Source organism: Lissotriton vulgaris, chromosome 8 (assembly GCF_964263255.1).
Source record: "Lissotriton vulgaris chromosome 8, aLisVul1.2, whole genome shotgun sequence".
Lineage (NCBI taxonomy): Eukaryota > Metazoa > Chordata > Amphibia > Caudata > Salamandridae > Lissotriton > Lissotriton vulgaris.
Window position 1 is genome coordinate 414,521,687 of NC_141696.1, and position 13,090 is coordinate 414,534,776.

General features: G+C 44.3%; 1 protein-coding gene across 2 annotated transcripts in view; it reads right to left on the reverse strand.

Annotated features, from left to right (window-relative positions):
• Window positions 1–13,090, reverse strand: part of GABRB3 (gamma-aminobutyric acid type A receptor subunit beta3) — a 1,175,948-nt gene that overhangs the window by 71,965 nt on the left and 1,090,893 nt on the right. The window lies entirely within an intron of this gene.

A 13,090-nucleotide genomic window follows, 5' to 3' on the forward strand; every position in this document is an offset into this window, starting at 1 on the left:
TTCCTCCAGTAGGCACAGTGGGCAATACACATTCTTTTAAAATTGATTCTTTCCCTCACTGGCAGCTAGTGAAGGACTTTGAGTTCAGATTTCACAGATTGGCGGCGGGGAATGCGCAGGAGAGTACAGGCAGCGCAATTTTGGAACACCTGGAGGTTTTTCAGGGTTGATTCGGGGGCTCCTAGATAGAGAGCATTCCCGCCGGAAGAGGATTAGGCCCTGGACCATGATCTGTCTGGCCTTGAAAGGGAGGAGCGGCTGGATTTTTCGGATGACTCTTATAATGCCCATGCAGGTGGCAGATAATTTGGTTGCCTGGTAGCTGAAAGTTAGTGCGTTGTCTAACCAAATTCCTAGGCTCTTGATGGTGTTCTTGGCTGGGGGTGCCGGGCCTAGTGCTGGTGGCCACAGAGAGTCAATGGATTTCTGTGGGGAATTACCCAGTACCATTAGCTCTGTCTTGTCGCCGTTCAGTTTCAGGTAGGACTTGCTCATCCAGGTACATACTGCTTCCATACAACCTCTTAGATCACTGGGATGAGAGGAGGGATGATTCAGGGTTACCACCAGTTGCGTGTCATCCGCGTAGGACACGACTTGAACGCCGAAAGGGCGAACTATTTCAGCGAGGGGGCGCATGTATATGTTAAACAGTGTGGGGCTTAGGGACGAGCCCTGGGGGACCCCACAACTAAGAGGTTTACTGGGCGAGGTGATATTGCCCTCACAGACTCGGAATGAGCGCTCTGATAGGAAAGATTGTATCCAGGCCGCTGCTTTGGAATTTATTCCTAGCTCTGAGATTCTGTGTAGCAAGATATCATGATTCACAGTGTCAAAGGCAGCACTGAGGTCCAATAAGATAATGGCTGCAGTGCCGCCCTGATCCACGATCGTTCTTGCTCCTTCCATTACAGCTAGTAGCGCGGTTTCTGTTCCGTGCATGGGACGGAACCCAGTCTGTGATGTGTCCAGTAAGTTATTTACTTCCAGGAATTCTGTGAGAGATTGATTAACGTGTTTTTCTGCAGTTTTGGATATCCATGGCAACAGAGAGATCGGGCGGTAATTTCCAGGGTTCATCTGATCTAGGTTGGCTTTTTTCAGGAGAGCCCTGACTGTAGCCTGTTTCCACTTCGGGGGTACGAGCCCAGAAGATAGAGAGTTGTTAATCAGATTTAGGATGGTAGGAAGGATGATCGGGGTAATTGTTCTGAGGAACTGAGCTGGGGCTGGGTCACTAGGAGTACCTGGAGTATTATGGTTTCCAGGCTGGTAGGCTCCAGTGGTGGGAAGGTTTCCAGGGTGGTAGTGAGCGGTGGTCTGGTGTCCTTCTGCTCTGTTTGGGGGTGAGGGGGTAGGGGGAAGGAAGAGTAGATCTTGGCTATTTTGTTGTAGAAGTAGTCGGCCTGTTCATTGCAGCGAGTCTGAGCATTCAGAGGGTCTGGTGACTTCTCGGGAAGTTTAAGCAAGCTTTTCGGGATATGGTATATCTCCCTGGGTTTAGATGCTGCTTCATTTATTTTATTTTCATAGAAGATTGCTTGAGCTTTTTTTATGTTGTTTTTATAGAGTTTTATGGTGTCACGATATTCATCTTTGCTGGTTTGTGAATAATCAATGCGCCATTTCCGTTCTAATTTTTTGCATTCTTTCTCAAGAGTGCGCAGGTCCTGTGAGTACCAAGGTGCATTTTTTGGTCTCTGTTTGAGTTTGATGTCTTTGAATGGGATAATGGAATCTAAGGAAGTGGTGATCCATTTATTGAAGTTGTCATTACTGACAATCGAGTCGGGGTTGTTTTCTGGGACAGAGGCTTCCAATATGGTTGCCCCCAGGTTAGGATGAAGTTGTGACCATTTGCGGTCTCTCCTGGGAGCGGCGGGAAGTGTGGGGCATGAGCCTAACGGCGCCCAGGTAAATGGGATCAGAAAGTGGTCCGTTCAAGGGAGGGGGATGGGTGGACTAACTGTGAGATGGATACAGTTACTAAAGATTGGGTCCAGTAGGTGACCTTTATAGTGGGTGGAATGCAGCACTCGCTGGGAGAGTTCTATTGCCTCCAGATTATTGCGTAGTTCGGCGACTGCCGAGTCCTGCGGATCATCCAGGTGAACATTAAGGTCGCCTATTAAGGTGTAATTTGGTGAGGTGCAGACTCCACTGGCTACCGCCGGTGCGAGGTGGTTTATAAAGTTGGTCGGGGTACCGGGTGGCCGATAAATAAGAGTCCCTGAGAAGGTGCATGTGGGGGAGAAGTCCAGCGAAAATGTGAGGTATTCGCAGCTGGATAGGTTAGTAGGAGAGGTGTGGCAGGTGTAACAATTCTTGTAAATGACAGCTATGCCGCCGCCTTTTCCTGACGGACGATCAGCCCGAAGTATTTGGTATCCTGCAGGGAGTGCTTGAATGATATCGGGGTCGGAGTCTGTTTGTAGCCATGTCTCCGTGAGAAATATGGCGTTGGGTTCTTTGTCAGAGATCAGCAGAGACATCTTCGCGGCATATTTAGGGAGAGACCTGCAGTTCACCAGGAACATATGGTATGAGGGAGGGGGTTTTGTTGGGCAGCTTTGATACGTACAGTGTTGGCAGTTGTAGAGTTTTGTGGTAGGATCCCAGGATGCGAGGCAGTGGTCGTTGGTGAGGCCTCATAGTTGATGTAAGGTGCTGGAGGAATAGTGGATGGAATTAATTTGGTCAGCGGTCGTGGCCCCTGGTCCCGACCTGGCGCAGCCGGGCTTGCCTTTGGCGCGCCTACGGCGCCCCGCCGGTGCCGCCGCTGCGCCCGTCCGCTGTGCCTCCTGGGAAAGGGAACCATTATGTAGTGGCGAGGGCATGAGGGTGGGAGGGGCCAAGCACTGGTCTGTTTGCTCGTTTTCCTCACCCAAGATGGCGGGTCTGGAAATGCAAATGCGGCAGGTGAGCCAGAGGCTCAATCGAGTTCTCGAGGGGGGGGGGGCAGGATCCGCTCTAACTCAGGGCAATCTCAATTGTAAGTAACAATTTAGTATTTTAAAATGTGCAGTTTTTCAAAAGTAGCGATTTTACAGTGCGCGTTTAAAAACAATTGTGAGCTTTTCTAATCAAGCGGCAAAGTTTTAAACAGAGTCCCGGCTTCCGCCTCAGGACTAAAAAACAACACACCACACTCACTCGTATTCAGTGGGGGTATGGAGTTTTAGGGTTCTTTTGTAGTGGCGAGGGCGTGAGGGTGGGAGGGGCCAAGCACTGGTCTGTTTGCTCGTGTTCCTCACCCAAGATGGCGGGTCCGGAAATGCAAATGCGGCAGGTGAGCCGGAGGCTCAATCGAGTTCTCGAGTGGGGGGGGGGGGCAGGATCCGCTCTAACTCAGCGGCGATCTCAATTGTAAGTAACAATTTAGTATTTTAAAATGTGCAGTTTTTCAAAAGTAGCGATTTTCAAGTGCGCGTTTAAAAACAATTGTTAGCTTTTCTAATCAAGCGGCAAAGTTTTAAACAGAGTCCCGGCTTCCGCCTCAGGACTAAAAAACAACACACCACACTCACTCGTATTCAGGGGGGGTATGGAGTTTTAGGGTTCTTTTGTAGTGGCGAGGGCGTGAGGGTGGGAGGGGCCAAGCACTGGTCTGTTTGCTCGTGTTCCTCACCCAAGATGGCGGGTCGGAAATGCAAATGCGGCAGGTGAGCCGGAGGCTCAATTGAGTTCTCGAGGGGGGAGGGCAGGATCCGCTCTAACTCAGGGGCGATCTCAATTGTAAGTAACAATTTAGTATTTTAAAATGTGCAGTTTTTCAAAAGTAGCGATTTTCCAGTGCGCGTTTAAAAACAATTGTGAGCTTTTCTAATCAAGCGGCAAAGTTTTAAACAGAGTCCCGGCTTCCGCCTCAGGACTAAAAAACAACACACCACACTCACTCGTATTTCATACAACCGCCATCTTGCCTCCTATAGTAAACGCAGAGAATCAAATGCATTCCTCTCTTCCTTCTGTGAATGTCCTACCCGTAGAGCAAACTCGCTCTTTGATATCATGTCAGGGACAGGGGGCCGGATGTTGATGATCCTCCTATATGCCGAAAAAGCTTTTGATCGGGTGTCATGGGAGTTTCTTGGGGTGTGCTTGAATTAAATAATTTTGGGCGTGGGCTTATTAAATTGATCAGAGCCATCTATAAACAACGAAGAGCTAGGCTCCAAGTAATGGGTATAGAATCTTGTGCAATTAATATATCGAGAGGAACGAGACAGGGATGTCCCTGCTCCCTGATACTATTTGCTCTATACATCAATCTTCTGATTATTAAACTGTTACAGACCCAGAAAATAAAACCAATTACTGTTGGTGCGTATGAAACCAAAATACTAGCTTACGCCGATGATGTGCCAGTATTAACACCGAACCCCACGGAGGCAATTCCAGAAATAGAGATAATTACCCAGCTATTTGGTCAATACTCTGGTTTATCTCTTAATACAGATAAAACGATTATTTATGCACCGATAATATTGATTATGATGACCCTAGGAAAACAGAAAAAGCTACTTACCTTGGGGTATATTTAAGCCCAAAGATTGAAAATGTTAGCAAATTGAACTATGAACCCCTAATGAAGAACATAAGAAAAGATCTTACGAGAGTTAATAGTCTGCATCTATCAATCATTGGCAGGGGCAATTTTTTTAAAATGAATGTACTCCCTAGGGTTTTATATTTGTTTCGAGCTATTCCCTTAATTGTAGAAGATAGTATTATAAAAACACTTGAATCACAAATGTTTAACTTTGTTTGGCAATATGGGAAGATTAGGAGGTCTCTGAAAAATCTATCTTTACCATAAAATAGGGGTGGCTTAGCATTCCCTAATATGATGGTATACCACTGGGCTGCTCTTCTCCATCAAGTGGTACCTCTTTTTAATATCACAGCCGCAATCGAGAATACACAGGTTACAGAAATACCTTCCTTTTATGAATTATCAATTGGAAGGAAAGCTCAGGGGCTCTTGCTGAGACAACTAGAGTCAAGCTACTATGAAAAAGTTAAACTCAAAGTCATCATCAGTGCTTGGAAAGTTTGGAGGAAGGTTTCTAGATACATGGTAATTCCAAAGTTTAATAGATATACCCCTCTTTGGCATTCTTCTTTATTACCCCTACAGGCTAATGATGACATGGGTAAAAAATGGGAAAGCGCGAGGGTTAGAACACTATGGGATTTTTTGGGGGGGAAGAAAATACCAGGTTTTTGAGCCTGCAGAGAGCTTTTGAAATTCCTAATAGTGATTATTTTAAATGTATTCAGGTTAATACTATTCTTAGCTTAAAAACTCTAAAGATCACATTGGAAAAGTTCCCATTTTTTGATATCATATGCAAGAATTCAACTAGAATTGGAACAATATATGGCTTGCTCCTTGAAAAACTTCAAGATGATCTGGAACACACAGAGTCATGCTGGGCTGGCAAACGAGCTAATCCCAATATTGACATTGACATGAGCTTATTTTTTAACATCATGACTACTCTTATCCTCTAACTTCAAAGCCCAGTTTTATAAAAACCATCTTTAATTTATACTAATACCCCCGCCAAGCTGTTTGCATGTGGTAAAAGAATAAACAATTGTTGCCCCAGGTGTGGATCAGGGCCAGCTACACTGCTACATATGTTTTATGACTGTGTTAAATTAACATCACTTAAAAGGAAGCTGTCAGGATTTTGGGAGGAGGTATTTGGGCATAGTGTGGCGGAATCACCTACACTTCTTATTATTGGCTATGATAGCACTCTGGGGCTAAGTTCGGAGGAGGAATCATGTCTTTTTGTGGGCACAGCAGTTTATAGAATATTACTGTCAGCTCACTGGAACGATGCAGATCCCCCAACCTTTCAAATGTGGTTAGCTAGGTTTTTGGGGGTGTATAACCAGGTAAAAGCCATCTACTCTACCAGAGGGAGACATTCTAGAATGCGGGGCAGTAAGGTCTGGTCACCAATTGCGGCCTAGACTAGGGATGTAAGAAGGTTGTAGGAAAGTCGCACTCGCTATAATATGTTTGTTATTGATGTCCCTAGTAGTGGTCCTAGAATTGGTGCCTTATTTCTATCTCTATTAATCATGAAGGTATTTATATATTTATTTACTGACATGTATTTCTATGTTTCTATATGTATTAACTGGAGTTGCTTAAATAAAAAAAGTTTTTAAAAAAGGATCTACTGGGAGAATGGTCTCCTGTATAGTGAGCCTAGGGCTGCTGAGCCTGGGTCAGCCGGTGTGCTGGTGGTACCCCAGGGCTTCAGAGCCTTCCTACTGGGTCTGGCTCATGATGTGCCTTTAGCAGGACATTTGGGGTAAGACAAGACCTTTGAAAGGTTTGTCACCCACTTTTATTGGCCCCAAATGTGCAGTTCAGATACTCATTGCAGGACCTGTCAGACTTTCCAAGCAAGTGGTAAGAGTGGGTGGAAGCACAAGACTCCTCTCCAGCCTTTACCTGTGGTCATCACCCCTTTGAAAGAGTGGGCATTGACATTGTGTGGCCTCTGGATCCCAAGACAGCTATGGGCAACAGGTTCATTCTGGTCTTGGTGGACTGTGCCACCCAGTACCTGGGACGGGCATTGATGGGGATTTTCTCTCGTGTTGGGTTCCCCAGGGAGGTGGTGTCAGACCGTGATACCAACTTCAATCCAAGTATGTGAAGTCCTTGTGGCAGGAGTGTGGTGTAACCTACAAGTTCACCACTCCTTAGACCCCCAAGGTAATGGCCTGGTTGAGAGATTCAACCGGACCCTAAAGGGCATGATTATGCATCTTAAGGAACCCATGAGGCGTAATTGGGACGTCATCTTGCCATGCCTTCTGTTTGCTTACAGAGAGGTACCACAGACGTCCTTAGGGTTCAGTCCCTTTGAACTTCTCTAGGGTCACCCTGTAAGAGGACCTCTGAATTTTGGAAAGGGAAGGCTGAGAGAAAGCTCTCAGTAAACCTTCCCAGGATGTATATAGCTACAAGCTGGCCTTCAGAAACCAAATTAGGCATTTCAGACAACTTGCTCAGGCGAATCTGGAAGCCAGCCAGGAGGAGATGAAACTGTGGTTTGTTCAGCCTGGACAGAAAGTGTGGGTCATGACCCCCGTGGAGCCTTGTCCGCTCCAGGATAAGTGGACCGGACCATTTGAGGTGGTTGAGCACAAGAGTAATGTCACCTACTTGGTGGACCTGCGGTCTCCTAGGAACCCTTTGCGGGTCCTGGTTGTAAACCGCCTGAAGCCCCAATTAGAGAGGTCCGTAGTGGGCATGCTCCTAGCGACCGATGATGAAATGGAAGAGAAGACTGAGCCTCTTCCTGACCTCCAATCTGCACAGAGCAAGATGGGTCAGTGGACAGAGAGCATTTGTGGCGGTCGGTTTGGAATTATCACCGACTTCATGTGCCTGCCATCTGTGGGCTTACTCTTCAGCATACTGCAACCTCTGGTGCTCAATCATTTGCCCTTTTGATGGACTTGTACCCCACCGGGTTGGAATTATCACCGGCTGAGAGACTACATTGAGTTTGGAACTTTCCACACAGCCCTGAAGATTCAGAGACCACTGTTTCTCTGATGAAACACTGGTCCGCTGGCTGCGTTGTGTAAAACTATCGATTAAAAGAAAAACAAGATATCTACCTTGGATTCTGCACTAATTTTGCTTCCTTTCTACAGCTGCATTGTCTGTTTTAATATCTGTGTGTGTGCACTGGATTGTTGCTATATTCCATGTGATAGGGTTTCCCTATCCTAAGTAAGGGGTTACTAGGGTTTCCCCTTCCCAGTTTGCACCATACTTTATTGGTCTTAATCATTCACACACTTACGTTATTAAGCTGAGCGTCACTACTTCCTGTACACGAAAACCCTTTTCTCTGGCACTAACAGTAAATAATGAACATTGTGAACCCATGGAGATTGGAGAGGTTTGTAAACCCCTTACACAGGAAGAAAATGATGCGCGTCGTAAGTTGGATATGTGTCTCTATTGCGGAAAGAAAGGGCACAATACGATGTCATAAGCAAGCGACTCGTCTAACTGCACACTTTTTAGAGGTGGGACATGGCCCCAATGATTTCGAATGGACGGTGTTGGAACAACCTTTGATTCCCCAATCATGCACAGATGTAGGGAGCTTCTTGTTCAGATTAGAACAAAAGTGGGTCTACAAGATCAATAGTGACAAAGATGGATTGAATGAGCCAATCCCATGGATGTCCCTCTAATGCATGGTAATCTTGGTAATATGAATCTGACTGTACCTCTGTATATCACGTGCATACTAATGCAGGGTGTTCCAACAGGTCTGATTGCATTTATATGCCTTAATGCATGTTCCAACATGTTAGATTGCATTTATATGCATTTATATGCCTAATTGGATGTGCTCATAAGGTTCAGTAAACACTGAGGTGCTTTTTTCATAAATGAGAAATAATATTCGTAAACAACTATAATTGATTTTAAATTACCACTTGTGCATTTTTAATCTTTGTAAAATTGCTAGAGATATTATGCAGATCAAATCACTTGGATAATGATCCTTTTTTAAGAGCCCATACACGTAAAAAGACAATAATGGCCGTTTCTGGTTTCAAAACTACATTACCCAGAATCAGCGCGAGTCATGTGATCGCAATGGGCTTTGCGGGTCACGTGACGTAATGAATTATTTTTGACTCCTTAAGAATGGCGGATACAGCTCGTTCGGTGCCCCCCCAGACAGCCCAGTAGACTGCCGGGAGACACCGACGGAGAGGTGAGTCAGCGCGATCAAGCGTTAGTGCCACTCTGCATGCTGAGGCTCTCTAACGTGGCAAAGGTTTTCCCCGCTACCAATAGGCGCTGTTCCGCTCACTATCTAGTCTCAGCCCCGCCGTCAATGAGTACTGCCGCGCTTATGATTTATCTTAGCGCTGCATACTAGTGAGCTTGTGATGTCCGGGTACTGGGGGCTTGTGATGTCTGTCCTTAGTGTTGATGAACCGCTGGGCGCCTGTGCCTATTATCACAGTGGGGCCCCATTACCAACAAACATTATGGCCCGTGACACTTAGATCTAGTGTGGGATTTCGGCGTGCTTATAAAGTTTGATCACGCTGTTCTCAAAACAGACATGGCCGTTTACTGCTATGTAGTCCGAGGGATGCACATTAGTATCTAATCGGCTCTCCTCTGTGTTGTCCACATGCCGAAAAGCAGCGTTTCACATTTGATGGGGATACTTAAAGAGTTTGCTAATCTTGAAGTAAAAGAACAAACGCTTGGTTGTTCTTATTAAAACGATTTTGAGGTAACTGCACCTTTTAGTTACAAGAAAACATATCACTATAGAAAGAGTTGCTTCTATTAATATGGTATGTTTTTCTCATAAGTAATACTTTGGTGTATTTGAAAATGAACTAAACAATGATAAACGATTAATTGCATTTACATTCTTGCAAGTATAGATTATGTTGCTTACAATAAATGGAATATTAGGACTGTCATTTCTGTTTTTAACTTTGGTTTAGAGCGGTGCTCCTTAAACCTGAGCTGCTGCCAGGTGGGGTGAGGCACAACAACCACAACAAATGGGTGAGTGGTGTAAATAAGTGCAAAATGCATATTGCCCACAAAAGAATGTGATTTATGTATAAAGACATTCCCTGTAGTATGTGGCATAGAGTGTCATTTACTATGTATTTGTTTTCTTCATTTCTATGCTCCTGCCATTGCTGGGCTTACACTGCGACAACAGTATGTGGTTGAACGTATGACCTGAAAACACAGGTGATATCTTGATTTTACTTCATCTTCACTTTTACAAAGCAGTAGTTGAACATACATCTGGTCCTGACGAATGCATTGGAAGTATTCCAGTTTTGCTGAAACATGTTGACCGCTACTACTCACAGATATTATTTCAAATCTGTGTTTTCACTTTGTTTTTAATCTTGGACAACTAGGGGAACACAATAAAACTTTTTATCCACCTAGCTTTATCCAATCTTATCTTTATCACGCAATCTTTTCACACTGCTTTTTTCAGTAGCCACACCCAATTTCAAAACCTTTAAACCACCCTTTATTGATACACTCTCATTTTACATCTCAGAACAGCCACTATTACATCTAACGGACTGTTCTCACCTACCTCCTGGGCAAGGAGTACCCAAATGATGTAACAAAGGGCGGTACAGAGTGGCTTCTGATGGGAATTTTCAGCCCATATTTTTGAACCCTCACTTCTATTTCACTTCGGTTGCATGGTCTGTCTTTCCACCCTGTTGCCCGTGTGGTTGTAAGATCTATCTTCGCAGTTGAGCTATAGTGTTTCACTGACCCCTAGGTATTTCTTGTGTAATGAATACTGTGTGATGCAGTCTGGACTCTGCAACGCCCCTGCGGCGGTTCAATTTTTTCTAAATTATGTTTTAAAGGAATATCTGGATCAATTTGTCATTGTCTGTATAGACGATATACTAATCTACTCCAATTCTCAAAGAGACCACGAACAACATGTAAAAACCATTTTAACCATACTGAGAAAACATCGTCTGTACTGTAAATTGCCAAAGTGCGAGTTTCATATGACTCGTGTTGAATTTTTGGGGTTCATCCTTTCACCTGAGGGAATCACCATGGCGGACCTCAAAATACAAGCTATACAAAATTGGCCAAGACCGCAATCAGTGAAAGATATTCAATGGTTCTTAGGCTTCGCCAATTTTTATCAGCTCTTTATCCAAGAGTTTTCAGCTAGAGATTCACCCTTAACTCGGTTGTAACAAAAGGGTCAGAAATGTAAATGGTCCTCTGACTCTGAAAACGCCTTCCAAGATTTGAAGAAAGCTTTTGTTACCGCCCCTGTTCTTTGACATCCGGACCTTTCTAAACCTTTTATCGTAGAAGCGGATACTTCAAACACCGTAATAGGAGCAATACTGTCGCAACGTGATGATGTAACAAATCACCTTCATCCAATAGCTTTTCTATCAAAGAAATAACTACCAGCGGAAAATAATTACACCAAAGTAGAAAAGGAGCTCTTGGCCATACGCCTACCTTTCAAGGAATGGCGTCATTATCTGCTAGGATCAATTCATCCTATCACCATGTAAACAGACCATCGTGATTTACAATTCTTACACTGCGCTAAAGGTCTAACTCCCCGACATTTGCGATGGACCCTCTTTTTTGTGGAATTCAATTTTCACATCACTTTTAGACCAGGTAGTGCAAATAGGAAGGCAGATACATTTTCTTGTTATGAGGAATCACATAACTCCTGTGTCCAACAAGAAGTGAGACCCATGATTCCCAAACATCACATTATTGGGGTAACCATGTCTGGACAATTTCTGACAGAAATTCGAAACATTATGCCTGTACTTAAAATAATTTGCTGGAGGAATTTAGACAAAAAAAGAAAAATGATTGATGGACTTCCATTCGTAGGACGCCACCATTGGGTCCCACAGAAGAAATTACAGCAAAAGGTGCTCCATTCTCATCCTTTAGCAGGTCATCCAGGTTGCAAAAAAACCTTCGACTTGGTAAGTCGGAACTTCTGGTAGCCTAGCTGGAAGAAAGATGTCATTACGTATGTAAGCTATTGCGACACCTGTGCAAGAGCTAAATCAGATCACTCACAAATAAAGGACATTTGTTTCCGTTACCAATGCCTACACATGAGTGGGAACACATTTCTTTAGACTTTATTACTCTTACCGAAAAATAAGGGCAAAACTGTCATATTAGTCATTGTGGCTCATTTTGTGGCTTGTGAAGGATTACCAACAACGGCTGCCTTGGTGGATATGCTCTTATTTCATGTGGTACATTTACATGGGCTACCGCGATCCATCACTACAGATAGAGGCTCGCAATTCACCCCCAAACTGTGGAAAACTTGGTGTACAGCCTTACAAATTAAAAGCCTCTTGTCTACCAGTTTGCATCCGGAATTGGATGGGCAAACTGAACGTGTCAACCAAGTGCTCAAACAATACATGCACTGTTACTTGGCTCAAACACATTCCTCTTGGGTGGATTTGTTGTGGGAAGCTGAATTTGCATACAACAATCTGTTGCATACTTCCACCAAAATGTCACTGTTTTTTGCTACACATGGTTGGAACCCTCGAGCACTGCCTTTGATGGCTTCAATTGACACTTAAACCCCACATGTTACTGCCAAGTTACAAAAGATGAAAACTATAATGCAAACAGTACGATGTAATGTGACTAACGCCAAAGCAACATATAAAAGATTCGCAGACAAAAAGAGACAACCGGGTCATAAATACCGGCCTGGTGATAAAGTGTGGCTGTCCACTAAAAACTTACACTTTAAACAAAGAAACCCTTTCCATGCACGTTTTATTGGACCTTTTACTATAATAAAATGTATAAATCCAGTATCTTTCAAATTACAGCTTTCGCAGTCTATGAAAATACACCCAGTATTTCATATCTTTTTACTTAAGGAGGCACACGTGCAGTCAAGATTTCAACCTCCTCCGTTATTGGTGGGGGATCAGTTGGAGTATGAAGTTCAGCAAATCAAAAACAGCAAATATAAAAACGGTCAGGTTAGGTATCTAGTATCCTAGAAAGCATATGGCCCTGAGGAGGACTCATGGGAACCTCGGGATGCCATTCATGCTCCACGCTTGCTTCACCAATTTCACAGCCAAAATCCCCATGCGTCGGCCTAAGTGGGTAGCTCTGTTTTGGTTTGGAGGACTGTCACGGCCCCTGCCAGTATCTGTCTGCTTGTATGTATACACAGTAGTGTTCAGTAACCATTGTATGTATACACAGTAGTGTCATGTTATGTTAATAATTGCTTATAGAGCGCACGTTCACCGAGAGGTTTCATGGCGCTGACTCTCGCGTGTGCAGGGACCAAACAGAGGTTTACGCGTGTGCCTGTGTGAATAGCCAAGTTTTAAGCATTTTCCTGAAGCTTAGGAGGTTATTGCATAATCGGATTTCCAACGGAAGAGAGTTCCATAATCTGGAGGCTAGAGTCGCAAACCTGCGTCCACCCTGGCGTTGAAGCTTGAAAGTCGTGGCGGC